Source organism: Bactrocera latifrons, unplaced genomic scaffold (assembly GCF_001853355.1).
Source record: "Bactrocera latifrons isolate USDA-ARS-PBARC rearing strain unplaced genomic scaffold, ASM185335v1 scaffold_133, whole genome shotgun sequence".
Taxonomy (NCBI): Eukaryota; Metazoa; Arthropoda; class Insecta; order Diptera; family Tephritidae; genus Bactrocera; species Bactrocera latifrons.
The window spans coordinates 589191-596230 of NW_017534775.1; the positions used below are offsets into that span (position 1 = coordinate 589191).

A 7040-nucleotide genomic window follows, 5' to 3' on the forward strand; every position below is an offset into this window, starting at 1 on the left:
ACACATGTAAGTAAAATAAAATTTCAAAAAACAAAAAAATTAAATAAATTTAACATAAAAATTTTCAAGTTTAATTGTGACATAAGCATAGAGAATTCTTCAGAAATTAAAAAAATAAATAAAATTAAAAATAGTAAAAAATAATGAAGTTCTTTCAAACAATCAAAACGCCAGCAAATGGTCACGAGCAGCAATAAATGCCAACAACAACACAAACAATTAATTAAATATTTACTTTTCAATTAGTTAAGTACGCATTTTAGCAGCCACTTGAGCGTTTAGCATAGTTAGCATGTTTATGTTTTTTTTTTCTTTCGTACTCTCGCATATTATTTACCATTTTGTTATGCAAAACTTTGAAGCTTTGATGGATGGCCAACAGCTATGATGATCACACATAGCGAAACACGTGAGCAGCGCTGACACTGACAATCACCGAGTTAAGCAACGCCTGGCAAACAATATTTTAGTCATTGCAGCCAACGCAGAGAGAGGGAGGGACAGCGAGGTAGTGCGGAGTGATGCGCTTGGAGCTGCGTTGCTGCCAATAAGTCAAGCGAGCGCAACAGTTGACTGCTAATTGTCATTCTTGTTATTGCTGTTGTTCGCAATGCTAAACCATAGCTCAGCACGCGAAACAAAGAAGCTTATAGCACACAACTAATAAGCATGGAAAATTTAAACGCTACTGAAATTTGCATTTGTAGCGGCAAAACGCTGCAAAGCGTGTCGAAAGCTTCGCATTTTATTATTATTTATTTACATTCACATATTGCTATTTCCAATTAGTACTTATTTTCAAGGTCGCTTGCTGCTAACAATGCCATATTTTGCATAAAAGTCAGGAGAAATTTAAAAAAAAAATTATAATAAATTTAATTAGTAGAAAATTCACTTCGTCTGATTGGCGCTGAGCTGTCAAAAGCCCTTCTAAAATCTATACTTGCGATCAGGCAATTAAAAGGGCAATGAATAACGGCGCATCGTGACTGAGTCGCAGCTAACAGGGATTTCACAATAATTTATAATGAACATTTTTTTGAAAACAATTTTTTTATAAAAAAAAACAGTCCGCACGATCTTCTTTTCCTATAAAAAATGGAAATAGAAGCGGGATAGCGTTTTAACCCATTAAAGGATAAGTTCAGGAGTTTGTCTAGTTTAAGGTTTCGACTCCGAGAATTTTTAGATTGTCTATGAAAAACTTACCAATAAGAGCTTTTTAGGAGCTCAGTTTTGTGTAATTAAAAGCTGAGAGTTGTCTAGTTAAAGCTTTCGAACCAGTTAATTTTACGTTTTCAATATAAAAATAAAAGCTTTCAAAGAGTTTGTCGCTCTATTATAACTGTTTGAACGAGACGGCCTCTTCATCCAATCAGGGATGAGCTTAGAAGTACGTCTAGTTTATGGTTTTGAATGAAATTTAAATTTTAACCAAGTCAGCGTTAACTTAAAGCTACAAAGCTGTGAGTTTCATTGATAGTCCCAAACTATTTAAGCGGAAGCTTTCTAGGGTCAAGAAAGCTATATGAAAATTTAAAAATAAAAACTATTATAGAGCTTTTTTGTTTCCTAACGACTCAAAAATCCAATTAGCCAATTTTAGCCAAGTCAAGTCATGATGAGCAAGAAAGCTTTATGACTAAAACTCAAGACCAAAGCTTTTAGGAGCATGAAAGCTTTATAAAGCTCTAGCAAACTTAATTATAATTATTAATTTTAAATTTAAAATGCTATTAATTCTTCAGGAGCATCAATTGACAGAGGAAGATATAAAATTTCAGCCAATGAGCCTCATCACTCATCTCATCAATCTTGTTTCCACTGAACTATGTGATCCTTTAAGCTATCAGCAAAACTTTCGTCACAGAGTTATTGAGGTTAAAGGTTTCTAAATGTTTTCAGCATATTTCCAATACTTTGAGGACTATAACAAGCTTCATGAGCCGATTTCAGCATATTTCAAGTACTTTCAAGACCAACTCAAACCTCCAAGTGAGGAAAAAATTACAGGATGGGACCAATGGTCTCACAAGCATTAAATCGCTGACTCTCTATATACTCAGCTCCACATTTTTATGATATTTTAGCGTATGCCATTACATTTCAGTGGAGCTTTCTGGGAAACCTGTATTAAACTGACTTGAGGACTAGTTCTTCAATTAATTGATCTGCCAAAAGACACTCTTGCAACATTACACCACACAGCCTTGGCGCTGTCACTACTTGTCAATTGTGAACTCATTTCTCGACAAGAAACCTTAGACTTGAATTTGGGCGGTATATCGCACTACTAGTTATGTAATCTAATGATACCCCTTTGGGTGTCCGTACCGACAACTGTGTCATTCAGAGTATACAGAACTCATCTGCAAAAGCATTTCGTCTTTATTGTTTGCGGTAGCTGAGTGCTGGCTGCTTTAGAGCACATCATGTATTGTCTTACAAAAATCCAAAGTCTGACACGCGAAGACAAGGCTAATTTATTGGCCTCTTTGTGTAATTTTCCACAACAGAACCAAGCACTTAGATGCTGGTTTTATGTGGTCTTACGCGCCATAAATGTCTTAACGTTGAAATTTAATATACCATAATGCAAATATTCATCACCTTGCGGGGCGTCTTAGTTACTCTTCACACATTCTCTGATTTCTCGCGAGTTTAGTGTTAGTGGCTTGAGGTAATTAGAAACGATTAGGCGATGTGTGCAAAAGAATTATGCTAACAAAGTCAAAGTTGGTTACTTATTAAGATAGACGAGCTTTGAGCAGTGCTAACGGGAGTTTTAATTTTTTTTTTTTTTAATTAGAGCTGGAACTTGTTTCGGGTAAATTTAGTGAAGACGTGTAGTTTGAATGAGCTTCTAGAGGCGCTCTAATTTTCTCGAAGAAATTCGAAAGCTCAGCGACCTTGCCACTTTTGGGTTCAATATACCATTAGTTATAGATATAAAGCATTAAAAAATAGTAAAAAAAAGTGTTGGGATCTTAAATCTGAACGCATATAAGTACGCTAATTCAATACTCTGTGAGCTCAGTATCGTAAGATCTTCCAGTCGCTCAATCAAAAACATCTGCTTGGACCGCATATACCGTTGTGGCTTCGTTCAAGCCCTGGACAACACCACTTCCAGTTGATCTGGTGGAAAGTTAAGGACGAGAAACTACAAAGCAAAGAGCCTGATGTTACAACCTGCTCGACAAACTATTACGGCGTAACTTTTTATAGCAGAGAAAAGCCATTCAAAGCGATCAAAGCTCATCACAGCGCTCTTGTTTGAAAACCCCAACGGAGCGCGTAATCACCCCAAAACACAGCAGTACGAAATACCCAAAATGAAAGACCAAAACAAAATTAAACAACACAAATCCATTGGAGCCGGGACATTTTAGCCGCACAGCAGCGGAAGCCGCTTGCTGGTGGTCGCTGGTCAAACAAACGCCGTAACTGTAAATGCGCCAAATTTCGTTGGTTTTTTCGTCGCTTTTAAGGGACTAACAAAATACAACAGTAAACTCTCGAACCAAATCAACACTGCGCACACAAACCAACACACGCGCTTTGTGCCGCTTATTGTGTGTGTGGCGTTTGCAACCCATGCGCGATTTGGCTTAATTCGCAATTTACAGTTATTTTACTGTGACACCACCTGCCTGCCGCCTGCGCGCATTCCAACAGCGCGCGGCGACCGAGGCTTTCAGTTGCGCTGAATTCATTTGCTGGTTAACGCGCAGGGTTGCGCACACACGGCGCGCGCTGCGTTTGGGGATTTGTTTTGTTTATCTGTAATTTTGGTGGAATTTGCGATGCAGCTTAAATGCTCGCCCCCAGCGAGTACGGGCTGGCGGGCGAGGATGGCGCCAACTAACTTTATTGCGGTTGCCTTAATGTAAATGTGCTGTTTGTAGCTTTCGACCGCCAACTTTTCGCACTAACTCGCGCAAATTGTTGCAAACGTAGCTGCCGCGCACCCCACCACGCACCACGCGCCCCCGCTAACTGTTTGCGTTGTGAATTGAATTGCGTGTGCGGCATGTGTTGCATTGTTTGCACGGAGTTGCATTGTTCGCCATCGTCGGCGCTTGCCGCTTGCGCATATATCACTTGCACCTTCGCATTGGGTGCAATAAAATTTGTAAGCGGTTAGTGTATTATTTACTGCTTTACTATTTTACGATTTTGTGGCGTTGAAGGGTGATAATTAGGCGCTTTTAATTGTGCGCGCAGTTGTTTAAGCCTTATTTGGTACATATAATCGTGCTAGTCACCGCCAAAATGAGGTTAGGTTGTGTGCGGGCAGTTGGCGCGCCCCCGCAAGTGCTCTCAAAGTGTTGGGTTTTGTTGCAGAATGATTTTTTTTATACTTACTTTAACGGTACACAACTTTGTTGGCAATTAAAGCGACTGTAATTAACGGCAATTGAAATGAAATTAATCAGTTGATTGAACGAGAGTGAGTCAACGTTTTGGGAGAGTATAAGTGAGGTTATCGATCATAAAAATTGCGATCTTCATATTCAAGAGTTGTAAGCTTTGGAAAGACCTGAGTGCTGTTTTGCAGTATTCTTCAGCGCGTCGAAAGCCTTAGTTAGTAAAATAAACTGTAATTGATGTACCAGAGAGTAAAATGTGAGTAAAAAAAGCTGTGTGACAGTTAGTCGCGTGTAGTTGCTCAGCGTTATGGGAGGATTAGGTATTGGGGAGAGTAAAGTTGCTGATCCTTACGCGCGCGACATCTGAACTTTGGAAAGAGCTGAGAGATATTCTGAAGTGCTATGAAGGTCGTCGAAGCTATAAGATAGCAAAGTGGAGCGTAAGGAAGTTTCTAGAAATAAAGATGTGAGTAAGGAACGAGGTTGCAAGACGGATAGTCGGAAATAGTTTTTAAGCGCTTTTAACTATTCGGTATTGGGTTAAATACATTAAATAAGCGTGCTTCTCTCTAGTTAAGATATACCCGCCGACTTACTTAAGCTGTGGTTAAACTTTTGAGGATCGGATTTGATAGATTCTGTATAGTTTTCTAGAGCTGTCAAAACGATTCGAAGCTATATTTTCAGCTGATATAAGGCGAATTAAGCGGATTCGAATTAAGAACTCAATGAAGAATATTTTAAGAAATAGAAAAATAGATCTTAATGAAAAACATTTTGCGAATTTATAGTATTAATATTTGCTTCTGCTCCCAAACCTCGAAATATAAAAGGCAGCTTCCGAATTAAGGGTAGGTCAAGTCATAAAAAGCTTTGCTAAATTATCTCAAGCAGAGTGGTCGAAAGAGAGAGGAAGGAGACTTAAAGGTTCTTGTTTTAAAAAGGTTATAGCTGAAAGTTCATTTCATAGAAATGGTAAATCAAAAGTATTATTAATAAATCAAAGACGCGTCAATACTTAAACAAAACTAAGAAAGTGACATAAGTAGTCTACACTCCTTCTCTGTGCAGTTAATCATCGCATCTATTCTCGAATAGTTTATCAAATAAGCATAGTGCTATAGAAGCACTGTTTCTACATCAGTGTGGGCTTCACTCCGAACAAAGGTTCTAACACCGTTGCGGCAACCGCAATGTCTAAGGAGAATCGGACGCAAAACATAATATAATATATTGTGCTAGTATTTAATAATTTCGAAAATTTTATTTTGTACTCACATTAATCTCTTGTCGGACAGCAAGCGCTCGGCTGAAAAGAAAAAAGGAAAAACAAATGATTAATTGAAATCGCTCAGGCATGAACAAAAGTACTTATCTCAGTACAATCTTAAGTTGGGTAATAAATTGAAATTCAAAACGGACGCGGCTCAGCGCACAAATTAATATACGATATCGAAATTAACCGTCACATATTAATATTTAATGCGAAATTATGAAATCTTAATTCGCCGCGAAATTAAAAGGGCTGAAGCGGCGCGAATGCGGATTAAGGCAGCAGACATACATATGTAGGGCCAGTATTTTATTACAATAACAACGCGTAGTATATGAGGCACATGTAATGGCAGCAGTGTCTGGAAAACACAGCAGATATGCTTAAGTACTTAAGCACCCAAGTACCAAATGAGACAGCGCCAGGAATGATTTGCTGTCTGTTTTGCCTCACATTTTCTCATAAGAAGAAAAAAATCATAGCAGAAATTGCCACATAATTCAAAAGCGCAAGGCGCAGAAGGCGAACCGCGTCGCCGGTCGGTCGACAGACAGACAGACAGAAGTGTCGAAGCGTCTTATTAAGGTGAGGCGAATGCAACAAGCGACGCGGCAAACAAAGCAGCGCGCGTGGGAGCTGACTGGAGGAGGGTGGGAACGAGAGGACATTCGTTCAACACCAAAGATCTCGGTTTTTGTTTCTGAATGATAAACCGACGCACTGTGAGTGTTTATGTTATGGCGCCCTCAAATAGGCTACGTGTACGTCACATGTGGGCGATAATGAATTTATGATATTTATGTAGTTTTCAGCATGAACATGCGTGTATCTCATAATTTATATTGCGAGCCAGCGACACACGTGTTGTGATTCTTGCTTTATCTAGAATTATCTTTTTCTTAATATTTTCGTAGACAGCAAGCAGCGAGCAATTAAAATGTGCGGAGACAGCATGAAATTTGCTGCTTAGTACACCTGAGTGTTGTAGTTCTTGTACATATGTATGCATGTATTTGAAAAAGCGTGTGGGAGCGTGAAGCAGCGTAGTGTGGTGCTGAGTAAGAAGCTTATCCAGACATACATAGCTATATGACAACAAATACTGCAGGCGATAAGGTTCAAAATACGTTTAATTGATTGCCAAAGTGCCTATACACACACACACATATGTATATACTTAATTTTATGTTGTTTTGAATGGCCAATAAAAACGTATTATCATTAAGAACTAATAATTATAAATAGAAATTGGTGAAGAAATGATAAAGCAATGCGCTGAGAATAAGCAATAAAATATGTGAGGAATTTAAAAATTTATTAAGAATGAAATTATGTAATTCTTTAAGGAAGATTGGATTTCAAAGTATATGTATAGTAAACATTATTTTATAAAT

The 7040-nt window shown here is 38.3% G+C and overlaps 1 protein-coding gene across 1 annotated transcript in view; it reads right to left on the reverse strand.

Moving 5' to 3' along the window:
* Window positions 1-7040, reverse strand: part of LOC108965053 — a 171687-nt gene that overhangs the window by 76520 nt on the left and 88127 nt on the right. The window contains exon 4 of the mRNA XM_018927222.1: window positions 5652-5682. The gene's annotated coding sequence lies outside the window, so the exon portion shown is untranslated. The remainder of the gene's footprint in view (window positions 1-5651; window positions 5683-7040) is intronic.